Source organism: Manacus candei, unplaced genomic scaffold (genome assembly GCF_025592945.1).
Source record: "Manacus candei isolate 608988 ecotype Guabito, Panama unplaced genomic scaffold, ASM2559294v1 h1tg000153l, whole genome shotgun sequence".
Taxonomy (NCBI): Eukaryota; Metazoa; Chordata; class Aves; order Passeriformes; family Pipridae; genus Manacus; species Manacus candei.
Window position 1 is genome coordinate 1599226 of NW_026138201.1, and position 16991 is coordinate 1616216.

At 41.3% G+C, this 16991-nt stretch overlaps 1 protein-coding gene across 4 annotated transcripts in view; it reads left to right on the forward strand.

The window, feature by feature from the left end:
- The first annotated feature begins 10115 nt into the window (after positions 1-10115).
- Positions 10116-16991, forward strand: part of SHISAL1 (shisa like 1) — a 229477-nt gene continuing 222601 nt past the window's right edge. For 2 of the 4 annotated variants that reach the window (XM_051772500.1, XM_051772505.1), the window contains exon 1: positions 10119-10202. The gene's annotated coding sequence lies outside the window, so the exon portion shown is untranslated. Of the gene's footprint in view, positions 10203-16991 lie in introns of all 4 variants that reach the window. The other 2 variants (XM_051772504.1, XM_051772503.1) reach the window with 2 other exon arrangements.

The following is a 16991-nucleotide window of genomic DNA, read 5'->3' on the forward strand; positions in this document are numbered from 1 at the left end:
GAAAAGCAGAGTATGCAAGTGCACAGTGTCCACAGGAGAGGGACACTATCAGTGATAAAGTTCTGTATTCTATAATATACAATTCTTCTGAGTAGACACTTCATCTTGAGTGTCTGGTGGGGTTTTCCCCCAGTTTGGAATTAATTTACTGTCTTGGCCTTTATCTTCAGAGACCTAAAAATGCATGTTTTTTGTTTGCCTTCTGTAGTTTGCTGTAACTGTGGAAAAATCATATTCTTAATACACTTACTGCTGTAAAATACAAAGTGTTTATAGAGCAGATGTATCCTCTGCCAGTCAGGTGGGATAATGGGAAGGGTCCTGTGCAACTGCCCTTGCCTGGATATTTCAGCTGGCACTGAACACAGAAAATCCTCTGTTATCCTTTCATTTCCAGTGCTGTGTGGCTGCAATGTGTATTTGTTTCCTGGTGATGGCACAGATTTAACAAAACTTTCACTGAGTTTCTTGTTGCAGTGCTGTGGCACCGTCAGGTCCCAGGGATTCCCTGGGCTGGCTTTTTCTGGATCACTGGGAAACACGTCTAAAAAGGTCTTTAATATTAAAGTTTCTTAGTGAGAAGAGACTTGGGACCTGTCCCTCATCTTTTAAAAAGGCATGAGTGTCCTCTGGCATGGATTTTCTGCTCATCTGCTAATTCAGTGAACTCCCATCTCTTCCATTTGATGGTTTTGGGTTTTTTCCCCCTAAAGTTCAAACCACAAAGAGATTAAGGAGCTGAAACATTTGTGCCTTTCCAAGTGGTAGCAAATGGGTGTCTGAGCCATGACCCTCTGAAATCCATCAGTGCAGGTCCTGGGGGGTCAGAGAGGAAAAGTTTGAATTCCAGGCAGTAAAAAAAAAAAAAAAGGTGAGGGAGAAGGGGCAGAAAGTACCAGAAAGTCAGTGGAAACCTGCGATGCAGAAAACTTTGTAGATAGTTTTTGTTGTTGTTGTTTTAATTTTCTATTATAGATTGTTTGTTTGTTTTGGGTTTTTTTAAGATAAACCCACATCGTTTGAAATGCAAAAGCAGGAACTTTTCCACCTGAAAAATGACAGAAGGCTGCTGTCTCCTAATCTCCTAAAGCAAAATACCACAGGGAAAACAATATATGAAACCCAATGTTTCCTGCAAATTGCTATTTCAGAATGAACCTATTCAGGAAAAATATATCTCCTAATACCACTCTGAGCCCAGTGCTGACCAGCTGTAGCCTGAGAATTCTGTTCTGGATATCTGGAATGTTTTTATGGTGTTTGCAGTCTCTTTTGTGCCAAAAGTTTGTGTAGTAGACTTTAAGCATGAAAATGGAGACTAATTCTTGGTTACATTCTGCCCTACTTGCATCAAGGACCTCTTTTGTCCTTTCAGTAATGGGATTCTCAGTCTCTGGGATCCATCAGAGGGATTTATCTGTGTAATAAATATGTCCACTCTGCCTATACTTTTAATGTTTCCTGATTAAAATAAAGCTGGTTATCTCTCTTAGCTTCAGTGGCTGTATGTAAACAGGGATTACTGCTCCAGGGATCTCATCCCCAGTGCCAGTTTGCAGCATGTCCAGGCTTTTCTTTGGGAATGGCTGCAGTGTAGGGACTGTGTCTGTCTGAACATGTGCAACTGTCTTGGAGTGAGTGTGGGCACAGGAAAAAAATACAGAACAGCCTGTTCTACTGAGGGTTTTATGTATATAAATATAATTTCTTATTAACCACTGTGTAACACAAAACCAGCTCTTGGAAGGAAATGGACAAAAAAAAGTTTGACCATCCTAACACAATTTCTTCTTGCCCCTCCCCTTCCAAATGGTAATAACACTTTTGTTTAGAAACATTTTTGTTTCTAAATAAACTGTGGATAAAATCTATGCCATAATAAAATAATTGCCCCTTGGAGACACAGACCTCAACTGTGAGAGGGCATAAATTATCCCACAAAATAATAAAAGGCAGGATCAGCACAGAGAGACTTGCTGTGGGAAGAGAGGAGCAACTTGTGGAGGCTCTGCAAGGAGCCTCAGGGCTGGGCTTGGCCCTTGTGTAAATTAATCAGAATCATGTTACATTTTACACAGAATTAGCAGGATATGTGGCTGTAAAAATATGGGTGATTTTGCTGAGCAAGCCTCAGACAAATTAAAGGAAGCAAAACGCTTTTGGGGCTATTAAGTGAGGAGATGAAGTCATGAATCACTGATTTATGTGTGTGTAAATATTTCTGCATCCTCTGCTTGTGTTCTTCCCTTGGCAGCTGCTGCTGCTCTGTGGCAGAGGGACCTTGGGAATGCTGCTCTGGCCCCACATGGGTTGTTCTGGTCATTTGTCACTCCCATGTCTTGGCAAGCAAGCAGTTTCATGCTAACTAATTATTTCTATTTTACCAGTCTATTTTTGGCAGTTCTTTACTATTGAGCAGGGAAACTTTGTGTTTTCCTCCTGTATTAAGGAGCCAGAATCTTGTTCAGCAGCTTTTGCATCATCCTTGGATTGTTACCCTTAAAGCAGCCCTCAGTCAATCAGCTGAATGAACCATCTTTATCAGGATTGTCCTATTTACACAGACTGAAAAAAACCTGAGGCCAGTTTAAATTCATTGTTTGTTTTCACTTATACCCTTAATCCTTTTTGACTAAACCGTTGTTCTCCTTTTCATAAAAAACAAAAAAGGGATAAAAGAGCCAGCTGTTGGCTTTTCAGAGGGGGCACAGGGGGACAGGGTGGTGGCATCTCCTCACAGGTGCCAGTCTGAGCTCAGCTTGCTCTACAAAGGAGGAGTCTGACCACCTTTCTATTTTTAATTATGGCTAAACAGGAGGGCTTCAATAGCAGTTATTGCAATAAAATTCCAGGCACTGAAGTTCTGGTTCAAAATTCAGATTTCTTTCCTTTCCCCACATGTGTCAATGACAGATAACACAGTTTGTGATGTGACAAACTCCTACAACTTCTGGCTCCTGCAGGGTCCCAGCGTTCCCAATATTAGGACACTTGAGTGGTCCTAATCATCACTTTTGTTCTCTAGGCAAAGGAAGGCACCCTCTTTCTGCATCATGTGTTCTCATGCAATACTTGAAACAATTTCTTTCATATTTACCTATTTTCTATTTCTTTATCTGGTGACTTATCTATTCTATTCACATTTTCAAAGACTACAATTTTTGAGGTGTTATTTATAGGAATAGTAGAGATAGAGAATGTCTTTTTGTGCAAGTCTTCTACTTTTCTTCCTTATTAATGTATTTAAATGTATTAATCCTTTTTTTTTTGGGTAATTTTTTTTATTTTTGGTGGTTTTTTTATTTTTGGTGGTTTTTTTATTTTTGGTGGTTTTTTTATTTTTGGTGGTTTTTTTATTTTTGGTGGTTTTTTTATTTTTGGTAATTTTTTTTATTTTTGGTAATTTTTTTTATTTTTGGTAATTTTTTTTATTTTTGGTATTTAAATGTATTAATCCTCCCTTTCCCCCCATCTTTCCCCAGCATGTCACACTTCTGCATTGTTTTCCCTTGCTTTAATAGTTTTCAAGAATATTCTCCTCAGTTGATGTAAGGGCATCATGCTATTTTCATGCTGTTATTTAATTTCATTGCAGAGCTCTAATGGATGATTTTGAAACTATTCCTGTCAGATGTACCTGAGGTCTAGAAAATATCACCATGTGAGGTCTAGAAAATATCATCACGTGAGGTTCTTCTTCCTTTGCAAAACTGTCATTTTTCCAGCTTGTAACAACTTTTCCAGGTGCTAACGAAAATCTAAAAAAAATTCTACTTGTGCCAATTTGTTGTCAATCAATATCAACAATAAGGTAATAAACTTATTTTCTAAACTTAAAAATACATCTTTTTCTTGTTAGAGGCTGGAGATTACCTTCTGTGATTTGGAGAGCAGAGGGAAGACACTTTAGCCACGAAGGAAATACTGAAGTGTGAGGCTTCTGATCTGCTGTTTTCAGTTGTGAAACAGGAATCACGAGCTGGCTGCTGAGTTTGTTGTAGTATTTGAATAGATAAAAAGCATCTGCCTGTAAGCCACGTGCTGGGGCTGTTGGCTGGCAGCCTGTTCACCAGTGCTCTGGTCAAGGGCTTGAATTCTCAGCCTGTTCAAGCAAAGCCCATTTCTTTCCAAGATTAGATGAGGGATTGCAGAACACTCAGGTACTCAGCTGCAGGTTGTGACCTCGACAAACCCAGTGGTTCTGGGCACAATCAGACTCTTTATGTGCAAGAAAAACTAATTATACATATATGTAGTGTAATCCTATTATAGATATAATAGGATATGTAGCTCAGCCTTAATTGTACATCATTTTCCTTGTACTTTCTTTATATAAACAGTTTGTTTTCTCCAACAACTCCATCTCCTGTAGCTGTTGAAGTTGTTTGCATCCTTCCAAGAGCCCCACAGCTGAATTCTTGTTGTGGGTGTTGCTGAAAGAGTTGTGCTCCAGAATTCCCCTGTCCTGATCAGCACTGATAAGTTTTGTGACACCAATTTCTCTGGAGCAGGAGGGTTCTCACATCCTCGTTCAACGGCACAAAACAGAGTTGCAAACGGGTTTCTGTAGATGTTTTTCTTTCTAAAAACACTGGATGTTTCTATATTATCTTTTTCTTAAACATATCTCCAGGTTTTTGGGGTTTTTTTGGGTGTGACAGTGGTGGTGGCTCAAGCAGATGTCCCTGAGCTGGTAAAAGCTTTCTTAGTAAAACTGAGAAAGTGTGTGTACCTTTTGATTTGCTTTTTTTTGTCTTTCCTATGACATAAAATGAAGGATATTCACTGGAAAACCTGCTTTGGAGCTGAGTATACCAGTGGTAAAAACTCACCCAGCACATACAATCTATATTACACAGTAATAGTCTAAAGATATAAAATTTAAAAAGTCTAAAGGACTAGAAATGATTTGGTGAGGGCAATCTACTGCTCAATAAAAATCCCTCATTTTTTAGCACATTTGCTGCATAGATGAACACACCTTAATAAAATCCATCTCCAACCTGGACCCTATACATTTTTTATATGTTTTTTAAAGTATTCCAATGCATCAGCTGTGCTAGTCTGAAGAAAAAGCTCTTATACCTGATCCTGTCTTCAAAAGTAGCTGCATGTGGATTTGTGTAATGTATTTTTTTATATATGTTTTTTCTCTTTTTCAAAGCTTTGGGGTTTAAATTTTGGCACAAATTCGATATTTGGAGGTAGATGATCCTTTAAAAGCTTATTTGTAATAAGTCCAAAGAGAGGCTTTGCATGGCAACTCAGTTTTGAATAACATGAAGGAAAGTTTCCATTCTCGACCCAAATGGGACCATCAGTCTCCTGTCATATGGAATGATTAGAGGTCCAGTGCACTGAGCAGAGAGATGAAGGATCCCAGCCCAAAGCCCTGCTCCAAATTGCCCTTTTGGAAGGGGCTGAGAGTTGTTTAGCCCATTAGTAGCAGAACTGTAGCTGCTTAAGCTCCTGGCCTTTTTTCCCTTCATTCTCCAGTGGTAGAAGTTCCTTTTTTTCACTTATTTCAAAATCACCTGAATTATCAGGCATTTGAAAAAACCCAAACACACACAAAACACAGTTCAAACTATTATCCATGGCTTTTCCTTCCAGGTGTCCTTCCCTCTGCTTGTGGTTCCCAGTTCCCTCATGGAAGAACTTTTATTTTCCTCCTTAATAATTTCCACAAATTGCTTTTCCCTTCCTCAGTCATGCTCTTTACTTTTTTGGGGTTTGGGTTTTTGTTTTCGTTTGTTTGCTTTGGTTTTTTGTGGGGTTTTTTGTTTGTTTTTGGTTTTTTGTTTTGTTTTTATTTTTTGTGCGTATTTTTTTATTTTTTGTGGGTTTTTTATTTTTTTTGTGGTTTTTTGGGGGGTTTTTGTTTTTTTCCTGTTTGTTTTTTTTTATTATTATTTTTTATTTTTTTTCTATTTTGGGGGGGTTTTTGAAATTTTTTTGATTTTTTTTTTGATTTTTTTTTTTGATTTTTGATTTTTTTTTTTATTTTTTTGGGGGGGTTTTTTGGCCTTTTTTTTTGTTTTTGTTTTTTTGTTTTGTTTTTTTTATTTTTATATTTGTATTTTTTTTAATATATTCATCCTGTATAACCTGAGAAGTTCAACAACAATAAGTAGAAGTAAGCGTGTTTTTATTTGTAATGAAAATATTTTGCAGAAAGACAGCAATGTTTTCATATTGCCAATGAATGGCTCGTGGGGTCAGGCAGGTTGGCCACACCTGATTTAAGTCCTAAGCAAAATAACATCCCAAAAGTCCTTGGAGTACCTTTGCTTCTGGAACTTGCACTGATGTAGCTGTTTCTGTAAAAATCATCTTCGAAATCAGATCTCTTTGAATCAATGAATATAATTCCATAAAAATCCTAGGACTGAGAAATTGTATTACACAGTGGGTTTGCATAGTCTAAATTCGAGTTTTCCACTTAAAACACTGAAAAAAATGTCCTCAGTAATTAATTTGCACCATTTAAGTGCACGTGGAATTTTCATTAAAAATAACAATTCTTCTCGGTGGAAGAGAGACTTGAGTGGAAAATCTTTGTCTTAATCATGATGTTTCATGGAGTGTTTAATGAGAAATATTTTTATCTTTAATCTGTGAATTATATATATATATGATTTGAAAAGTAGCTGATGCAAGAAGAAATGAGTGTCATTCCTCTCCTGGCATCAACTCTGACAGTTGGTTGTGGGAGGAAGATGCCTCTTCATTGTCTGTTTTCCTTTGCTTGTTATCTTCCTTTCATAAATAAGGAATGAAAAACAGCCTTCCTTTTTTTGATGTAGCTTATAAGACATTCCTGAGAGGGTGTATTTTTCTCTCTTTTCATTGCCCTGCACTAATGGCAAGTCACACTCAAAACCTCCAGAGACAAACTAGGAGACAAGTACACAGACATATGTTAGATTTTCTTTTATTTAGGTGGAAAACGAGTCATAAATCCTTAACCATCCCTGCAGACTATTTGCAAGACAAAAATAAGTCTCTCTGCCAACGTATCCTGCTTTCAAAAAAGCTTTTCTCCAATGTTTTTCAGAGCTACAGGTCTGTGCAGTAGAAGTGAGACTTCCTGAGGCAGATATTGCACTGAAATGCCTGTTCTCCAGCAAAAAAAAATCATCATGATTGGAAAGGCACAGCCTGTCTGGTTGTTTATGTGCTCTAACACAACTGCCTTGGAGTTTTGTGGATCTAAACAGTTATTCAGGGATCTCTGTGTAATAAATCAGTGTCTGATTGGAAAGGTGGTTTCCTACAGAGGGGCTCTGACAATGCAGGAAACTCAGAATGTTGCCTTGAAATGGTGTCTCTGTGATCTCCCAATGTAGAGTGGCTCAGATGAGGGGATGGAGGGCACCCCCAGGCTCCTGGCAGGTGGGAGTGTGGATCTGCCGAGGGCAGGAAGGGTCTCCAGAGGGGTCTCAATCCGTGGGCTGAGGCCAGCGGTCTGAGGTTCCCCAAGGCCCAGGGCTGGGTCCTGCCCTGATGTCACAATGATTCTCAGAATCTAGAACCTTCTGGCACGCCGTGGGCAGAGGTTCTGTGTTGTGTTGGTACCAGTTGCTCTTGGCAACCCTTTGGTTGCCCCTCGGGTCACCCCCAGAGCTGCAGGAGCTCCGGGGTGGAGGAGGAACGGGCTGAGCTGGGAAGGGTCACGGGTGGTGCTGCCTGGGGGGACATCCCTGGCCAAGGTAAGGACAGTGACCCTCTCACTACCTTTTCTCTGGGTGTTGTCACCTCGTTCTCAGAGCAACAGAGGGGAAAAAGCTGCAGCCACGGCTTGGCCAGGGGCACCCTGTGCTGGGTCAGGAACTGGCTGAGGACCGGGCCCAGAGAGTGCTGGGGATGGAGCTGCATCCAGCTGGGATCCATCACCAGTGGTGTCCCCAGGGATCAGTGCTGGGCCCAGTCCTGTTTAATGTCTTTACTGATGATTTAGATGAGGGGATTGAGTCCATCATCAGCAAATTTGCAGCTGACACCAAGCTGGGGGGGAGTGTGGATCAGCTGGAAGGCAGGAGGGCTCTGCAGAGGGACCTGACCAGGCTGGATCCATGGGCTGATTCCAAGGGGATGAGGTTCAACCAGGCCAAGGGCCGGGTCCTGCCCTTTGGCCACAACAACCCCCGGCAGCCCCACGGGCTGGGACAGAGTGGCTGGAGAGCAGCCAGGCAGGAAGGGAGCTGGGAGTGGGGATGGACAGGGAGCTGAACAGGAGCCAGAGTGTGCCCAGGGGGACAAGAAGGCCAATGGATCCTGGCCTGGCTCAGGAACAGGGTGGCAGCAGGAGCAGGGCAGTGATTCTGCCCCTGGACTCAGCGCTGGTGAGGCCACCCCTGGAGTGCTGTGTCCAGCTCTGGGCCCTCAGCTCAGGAAGGACATGGAGGGGCTGGAGCAGGTCCAGAGGAGAGCAACGAGGCTGGGGAAGGGACTGGAGCACAAGTGCTGTGAGGAGAGGCTGAGGGAGCTGGGGGGGCTCAGCCTGGAGAAGAGGAGGCTCAGGGGAGACCTCCTCACTCTCTGCAACTCCCTGCCAGGAGGGGGGAGCCGGGGGGGGGTTGGTCTCTTCTCCCAGGCAACCATCAGCAAGACAAGAGGGCTGGGTCTGCAGCTGTGCCAGGGGAGGTTTAGGTTGGATATTAGAAGGAATTTCTTTGCAGAGAGGGTGCTCAGCCATTGGAATGGGCTGCCCAGAAGGGGTGGATTCTCCATCCCTGGAGGTTTTTAAGAAGAGACTGGATGTGGCATCAGTGCCATGGGCTGGGAACCACAGCAGGGTTGGATCAAGGGTTGGACTTGATGATCTTGGAGGTCCCTTCCAACCCAGCTGATTCTGTGATCCTATGAAAAGCTGCCCTTGACAGGGCAGATGCCTAACGAGGGATGGACGGGTGGGGACAGGCAGACAGGTTTATTTGGCAGGGTGGTGTTTGGTCAAAGGTTGGACTCGCCCTTGGAGGTCACTTCCAACCTAAATAACTGTGAGTCTGTTTAAATATACACACTCCTGCATCACTCAGTGCTTACAAAACATCATGTTTCAACTTCTGCCCTCCTGTGTAGCTTAAAGCAAAACACAATCTATCTGATGTGGAACCTGAGCACTTGTAGCTGAAACAGCCATTCTGTGGCTCGGTTTTCTGTCTCTGCTCTCAGGACTGCATACAAAAATGCTTTTAGCACAGAGAATCTGCCCCAAACAGCTCTCAGTGCTATAGCCTGGCTGCCTGACTTGTCCTGTTGTGTGTGGCAATGGCAGTGTGCATGTCACAAAATGTCAGGTAATTTTATAGCCCTTGTCAGAACTGTACATGAAAGTGAAAGCAGTGCAGAGGGTAGGTGTTCATTCTGACAAATGAACAAAGCCACCTAAACGTTTTTTATTACACTTGAAAGTAGCTTAATTCACTTTCCCCCAGCTGATCAGAAAGTTTTGGTGTTTGATTCTCAGAAGGGGGGGAAAAAAAGGATTGGCAGCTGGAGAGAGGACAGGAGGGTTTGCTGAGCAGTGGAAATGCTGGTGTGATGAGCAGGAGCATGAAGTCAATTAAATCCCCACCTGTAGTCTAAGTTATCCAGCCCCAAGTGAGCAGAGGAAAGACTCTCCTGAACCAGTACCATCATCCCAGATCAGAGAGTGACAGCAGGCAGAAAAGTGTCACCATGTCACACCCTTTATTTTATTTCTGGAGCAAAGACTCCACCTGAGAACCCTTCTGCCCAAGGGATGAGTGCTGGTCCTACTGAGTTCTCCAAAACGTTTCTTTGGTTTGCTGCAGAGGGAATATTTCTCTGCTGAAGTCAAGTCACAGCCCAGTAAGTCACCTTGCCAAGCAGAGCCATTATGTGCAAATAACAATTGATTATATGTACTAAAACGTTAATATTAGCAGCTAAAACTTTGTCACTTGGCAGGGTGCTGCATGTCCTGTCCTTCCACTGCAATTATTGCTCTTCTCTAGATGTGACTTCAGTGAATAACAAGTGTTAGAGTCACTGACACCTCAAATGTTCTTTGAAGAGACTAAAAGATGGAAAGGTTAAAAAAATATGCAATGTCTAACTAATGTTGATTATGAAAATTGATTGTTTTTGCATAACCCTTTCTGCTTAGGAGAAAAATGAAGGCAGTGCCTTCTTCCAGTTTAAACTTCCCAGTTTTAACTCGATATTTGTATCAGGTTTGGACATGTTTTATTTCCTTTTATAGAGCAAAATATTTTATTTTGGGGTCAGTATAAGCAATTGTTATTTGCACTGCTTTAAATCAATGAATTTCACTTAAACTGAAAGAGGATTTCAGATATTTTACTTGAACTGAAAGGATTTCAGAGCAAAGGATGAGTTTTTTGACTGGTTTGTCTTATGTGGTATGAGCTGACTTTGTGTTTTCCTCAATGGAGGAAAATCTGTTGTGTAAGCCCCAAATGCTAATTATTTTTAGTGAGTGATTCAGAGCAGCTTCAGTCATTCAGACCATCTGTTTATATTACTGATATCTGTTTGGGTTTTACAGTATTCTCCTTTTATTTCTTTCCCCATTACTCAGTGTTTCCCATTCAGACACCAGCTCTCTGTGCTCCCTCCTTCTTTTATTATAATATGAAGCTTTTCTTTCTGAAAAGCTAAGAAAAAACAGTCAGTTGCTCTTGTCATCTCTCTGTGGCAAACAGAGGAGTTATTTTCTTTACCCTCACATATTTTTTGCTTTCTTAGAACCATCAGCCATGAGGATCTGGTGGCTCACTGTGACCACCACCTCATGACACTAAATCTGTTATTTTTCAATATATTTTTCCCCAGGGTGGTGCCCCTTCTTTCCTCTAAAAGCCACATTTCAGTTGCAGCTCCCCTTGAAAAAAGAATGTTTCACAAAAAGAATTTCTCGGAAGATTCTGAGAATTGTTTTCTTTTGCCTTGAGTCCTCTCAGTGTTTTACTTCCTTTGTCTTTAATTAGCGTGGAAAAGAAGGTGGGGGAAAGAAAAAAATGGACAAGGCAGACTGAAATAAACACCCAAAAATCTGGTTTCATTTAAGTTGGGCTTCTCATGACTCTTGTCCTAGCAAGAAAAGAACTAAGGGGGGGAAAAAATACGTGGAAAGGTGCTTCTGAAAGCTGATTTCTCTGAATGTAGGAATTTGGGGGAGGAGCAAACTACTCTAAACTCACCTATAAACCTCTAAACGCTCTTTATTTTCGTTGCCAGGGGTTCATTTGCAGAGGGCCAGCTCCTTCAGGCGCTGGGTGGGAATCCTGGCTGTCAGGAGGGGTGGTGGCAGGGGGGTCTCCTTGTGTGCTGTGCCGACCAGGGATGGTGAAAAAATGTAATTTCGTTATTTATGGAAGGCATCCAGAGATGGGGGAGGGAAAACAGTGGGCAGTGTTCCCACCCCCAGCTCCCTGCCGGGGTGGAAAGCTGTTGCCCATCACTTTGCAAACAAGATCCATTGTTGCTGCTCTGCAGAGGGAGAAAATTATACTGACAAATGATAATGGTGTTGACTCCCTGGTAAGAAAGTGGAAGCTTTATTGCTCCACAATCAAACAAACAACTTCCTCTGCATCTAATGAATGGGTTCAGCTGCAAGTCAAACATAATTGCAGATAAACCCTGTTTAATATCAAAGCTTGAAGGCAATTAAGCTCTCTGAACTCCACCAGTTCTTTCTCGGTGACCTTTGGTGCACAGACTGCAGGAAGGAAAAATGACATGTAAAAACCCTCATAAAGTGCTTCATTCTGAAGTGGGAAATCTGAATATTCATAACAAGAACATTATTTCTGGGATTTCTTTGGGACTGTAGCCTTATCTCACACCAAAGTTCTACTGTAAGGTGTGCATATTTTAATTTATTTGCTTGGGATAGGGGAAGCCATCAGGGAATTCAAGCTTGCAAGGCAGGGAGAAGTTGGAAACTCTTTGTGTTTGGGGTTGATTTTTTTTTTTTTTTTTTTTTTTGAAAGAGACCAAAATGCCCAGTGTATTCATATTGGATATAATGAAAACAGTTCAATGTCCGTGGGTCTTCTGCAGGATCCCTGATTGCCTGACACGAGACCTAATGGTTTTCTGTCAGATATTCCCAACTTTAACCAGGTGTCTCCCCTGAGAGCCACAACCTTCTGCTGCTGTGTCCAGCAAAAAACTTCTGTGCCACCAGTATTTTACAATTTAAACTGTTGGAAAGTGAATGCCCACAGTTTGTTTTTACACAGTAACCATGAGGATGTCACTGAAATTAAAGGAAATTCTGGTTTAAAAGCCTTTGAAGTGCCTCCAGACAAGCACTGCTGGTGGTCTCCTGATGCTACTGCCAGGAAACAGTAATTTCTAAAGGTGGGGATCTCGTCTCTTCAGCAATCCAGAAGTAAACTCAGGCTAGTTCACGCAGCTTTGCTGAACACCCTTCAGATTTTGGGTTGGTATAAATCAGAGAGGCATCTGATGAGCTATTTTTAAACTGCTCTTCTCAAACATAATAATTTCTAGGTCCCAGTTCAGCAAGAATAAAGATATGAGTGCCTCTACCTTTCCCCTGAGGCTAATGAATGAACTTGTTCCTGAAGATGTAGACCAGGTAGTTGTTCAAAAGTTGATTATTTGTTCAGGGACAAAAGTCTGATCTGTTCCCTTGATGAGTTCCACTGTCCTTGGGGTAGAAAGTTACATTTAATTTTTCTCAGCCGGTTCACTGTGACTTTTTTCTGAAAGCAGCTTCAAATAAGAAGGTGGAATAAAAGATATAAAGGTGACAGTTGTTTCTTCACTTCCTCCAGCTGAAAAGGGAGTGTAAATCGTATCTCCTTTATGCTGGCCAACAAAGTGGGCTCCAGGGTAACTGTGTCAGAGTGGAAGGGGGAACAAAGGACTAGAGAGATGAAGATCAGCACCCATTAACACCAAATTAATTTGGTTTTTAAAAGGAACTGTCACCGTGTTTTGAACAAAAGTGTCAGTGAGACCAGGGAAAGAGCATGATGTACACAGATACCTTACCTGGCACTTTATTGCCTAAGGGAATTACATTTGATAGTCCTGTTCCTGGACACAGAGAAGTCCAAGTCTGCTTATCCAAGTGTGGTTTAGCTCACTTAGAGATACAAGACTTAAGTCACAGAGATTTGTTGAGTCACCGAAGTATTTTGAGGATAGAAAACAATCATCAGTCTGACACTAAAGCTGCAGTTGTCAAAAATCTTTTCTCATATCTGTGCTTCCTTAATGACTCTAAAGGAAGGCTGAGCTTCCTTGGAAATTTTGGTGTGTCTGTGCAGTACCTGGCAGAAAGGAATAAGGCAATGAACAGTGGGAGTTTAATACAGAGGGAGTTAAGATATTATGCAAAAGCCTCACTGTTATTAATTTGCAACAGCTACAGTCATGTAATTCTTGGATAAGGATGGGCAAAGGCAATGGATGGGGATGGTGGGAGGAGAGAGGGATAACCCTTTTCTGGGGGAGGCTGAAGTTTTCCATAAAGAGTAATTAATAAAAACTGCCTTTTATATTTCTTATACACCGTGTTATGATTTGAGGGCCTTTATATCCAGAGTGTGGCTTGAATGATAATTAAAGAGGTGCTGCTCTCCTGCTGCAGTGGAAGAGCAGAAAAATGTGATGGGCTGGTTGTTTCTGGTGCTCACCTGGAGTCTCTCCTGTCTCCCTGCCTGCCATGGTTCTGCCTTTTTTGGGTCCTGTTTGTTGTTTTATTGATCCAAGATAAAGCTGCAGTAAAGAATCTGGCTTTTAAAAGGTGGAAATGAGAGAGAACCCCTCATTTTTGCTTTTCCTTTGCCACTGCAGCTGGTCAGGTTGATTTATTTTCTCCTGTGTGAAAATTTGTGAAAATTTGAGGTGTGTATTTCAAGCTTTCTCAGTTTCTGGTTTAATAGACTAAGAAGTTATATTTTCAGTGCTGCATCCATGCCCCTTGTATTACTCAGGAAACCTGTGCTTAACTCAGCCACTGGCAAACCTCAGTTCCTCACTTTGGATAAACATTTAAACAGCAACAAAAATAACACAATTTCCAGAAAAATGCTGGGAGATCCTCCCTTCCTGTAGCATGCCATGGTCATCAAAGCTTTCTATCTACACGCAAAAAATACTCATTTTGTCAGTCTGAATGGGGGAAATTCCCCCTTGCAAGTGTGTTTGAAGGCCTCTTGCCTCCTTGTACCTACTGCCTCTGCCAAGGGGCATCCTGGGGAATATTTCCCCAGAGGCTACTTAGGGAAAATATTAAAGCTCCAACAGTGTAGCTTGTGGAAGATTTGGATCTATTATTTTACTGCTTTTCTCATCCATGACTGTAATGGCTGGTTTTGCATCAATATGTTTTCAGTGTAAATGAACAATTGTATTTCATGCCTCGGGCAGATTATTTTCTCATTACCACATTAAATACTACAGGCTGTTTTTCTGCCTCAGATCCACAATGTCTGTCAGCATCTGCCTAAAACCCTCTGCTGTGGAAGTCACTGGTGCCAGACTGAGGTACCATTGAGCTAGAAGTTACAACCTGGCTCCAATATTCCTTGTAGCACTTGGAAAATTGAAGAAGCTCTTGTGTTTAATAGCATATATGAGGTTTATGAGAAAAGTCTATAGTTTTCCTACCCCAAGGTCACTAAGAGTAGATAAATAACAACATAAGCAATGATTAAGGCTCATACCTTTATTCACTTCACCTTTGTTGATATTAGTGAAAGTTTGCATCTTTGTCTCAACCAAGATTTTGGTTCAAGTGGGACTTTAGAATTAACTGCAGGATGAGTGGACTCAGTTTTCCAGGAGCTGTGGTCTCGTTGTGCAGTTCATTTAATCTAATGTGCTTCTTTAATCATGTCCTGCATGAAGGGATGCAGAAAAGTGTGTGTGCCTGAAAATACTGTTCTAAACCCTGTGGCAGTTATCTAATGATTCCAGTGTGGAGGGTTTGATATCTGAGTATCTGAACAGGGAACAGAAGAGTTCTGATTTTGGTCACGAGAGGAACTGAGCTGTCTGTGTGCTGGTTCAAAATTACTCTTCACTCTCTTCCTGGTGTGCTCTGTTCTTCAGATTTTTATGTACTAATTAGCTGGGTAACCAGAAAGAAAAAACACCTCCTAGCTGACTGATTTTTCAAAACAGTCCTCCAGTGTACATGTAGTGGAAATGCAAGGAATCAATGTGTCTTCCATTCTGCCATTTCTACCTGCTCTTTCCCTGTTCTCATTTCTTTGCCAATGTATTGTCAGTCCCTCCTCTGTTGTGTGTCTGCTCCTCAAAAGCCTGAATTTCGAAGGCTGTCAAGTGTTCTTACAGTCTCATGTTTGCCCAGCTTGTGATTGGAATGAATGAGAGTCTGCAAAATGAGAGAGAAATGCAGAGAAACTCGGTGTCTGATACTTGTGGGGAGAATATTTTCTTCCAAGAGATGGAATGAAATGAGTTCAGTTCATTTCTGGAACAGCAGATGCCAACCATTTGTGTGACCATCAATCCCCCAATAGGGATCATTAACAAAAGCTTCTCTAGGCTTTGCATATTGATAGTGTGAGGTAATGGCTCTGTGGCCATATAAGTCATTATTTCACAGATCCTAATGTGATTAGATTTCTCCTCTTAGATGATTTCTCCTCTTAGATGATTTCTCCTCTTAGATGATTTCTCCTCTTAGATGATTTCTCCTCTTAGATGATTTCTCCTCTTAGATGATTTCTCCTCTTAGATGATTTCTCCTCTTAGATGATTTCTCCTCTTAGATGATTTCTCCTCTTAGATGATTTCTCCTCTTAGATGATTTCTCCTCTTAGATGATTTCTCCTCTTAGATGATTTCTCCTCTTAGATGATTTCTCCTCTTAGATGATTTCTCCTCTTAGATGATTTCTCCTCTTAGATGATTTCTCCTCTTAGATGATTTCTCCCTGCAATAGGAAGTATTAGGCTGTTGGTTAAGATAAGGGAGATCTGAATTGAATCAGTTCCACATGTTTCTCAGCTCCATTTTAGTGGAACTGAAATGCTTCTCACCTTTTGCTTCTTGTCAGGATTTGAATTCCTGAGCTCTTTGGGCCTCCAAAGGGGAAAGAGGGGCCCCCTGGGGGTCTGAAGAAGAGCAAATTGTGCCCAAGGGGCAAATGGAAAGTTTCAGGAAAAGGAAATCAAAAACTAGCACCACTCATAGCTAAGTAAATAAACTGTGGCTAATTTTACACCCCTTCCCTACCTAAAATAAATGGACTTAGGGAAGAATAACTTTAGGAAGAGCAATGTGATTAGTGACCTTCTCAATTCTGTGGCTTTTGAAGGGAGTTAAGGAAGTCCATCAAGTCCATCCTTTGGAATTCTGAATTAGCTGGTTATCCACTACTGAACTCTAGTGAAGACTGAAAAACCAATTGGGAGACCTGTGATTAAAAAAAACCAAACAAAAAACCCCAACAAACCGGCAGGGAGGCCTGTGTTTTCTGGTTAGGGTCAAAGATCAGTTTGTCTGAAAATCTCAGAAAAGTTTCTTGATCAAACAGATTACTTTTGATCTTGTGTGATCAGGAGAGAGAGCAAAGATGGGTCTTCTGGGGCATTTTTTTTGGACCCATCTTATTTCCTCTAAATATTCCCCACAGTGAGCTATTTGTTAAAGTGTCCCCAGAAATGTCAAACGTTTAAGTTGAGAAAAAGATACTTGCAGAAGCAAGAGTGGAGCTTTAATGTATGCAAATATTCCTCCTATAATGCAGATTTTTAAGAGCAGCAGTATTCATTCAGCCAGGAGCATTGCTAAGAGAATTAGTATCCAGTGACAACAACCAATAAACCTGGCATTTGAAATACTAGGCAGATGTAATGAACTCACTGGAGAACAATCTCCATAGATAAATAGCCATAAAATGAATGGTTCTGGCTAGTAAATAAATACAAAGATGTGATGTTCCTCATGAACAGATAAAGGCTTAAACTGTTTAAAAATGACTCACT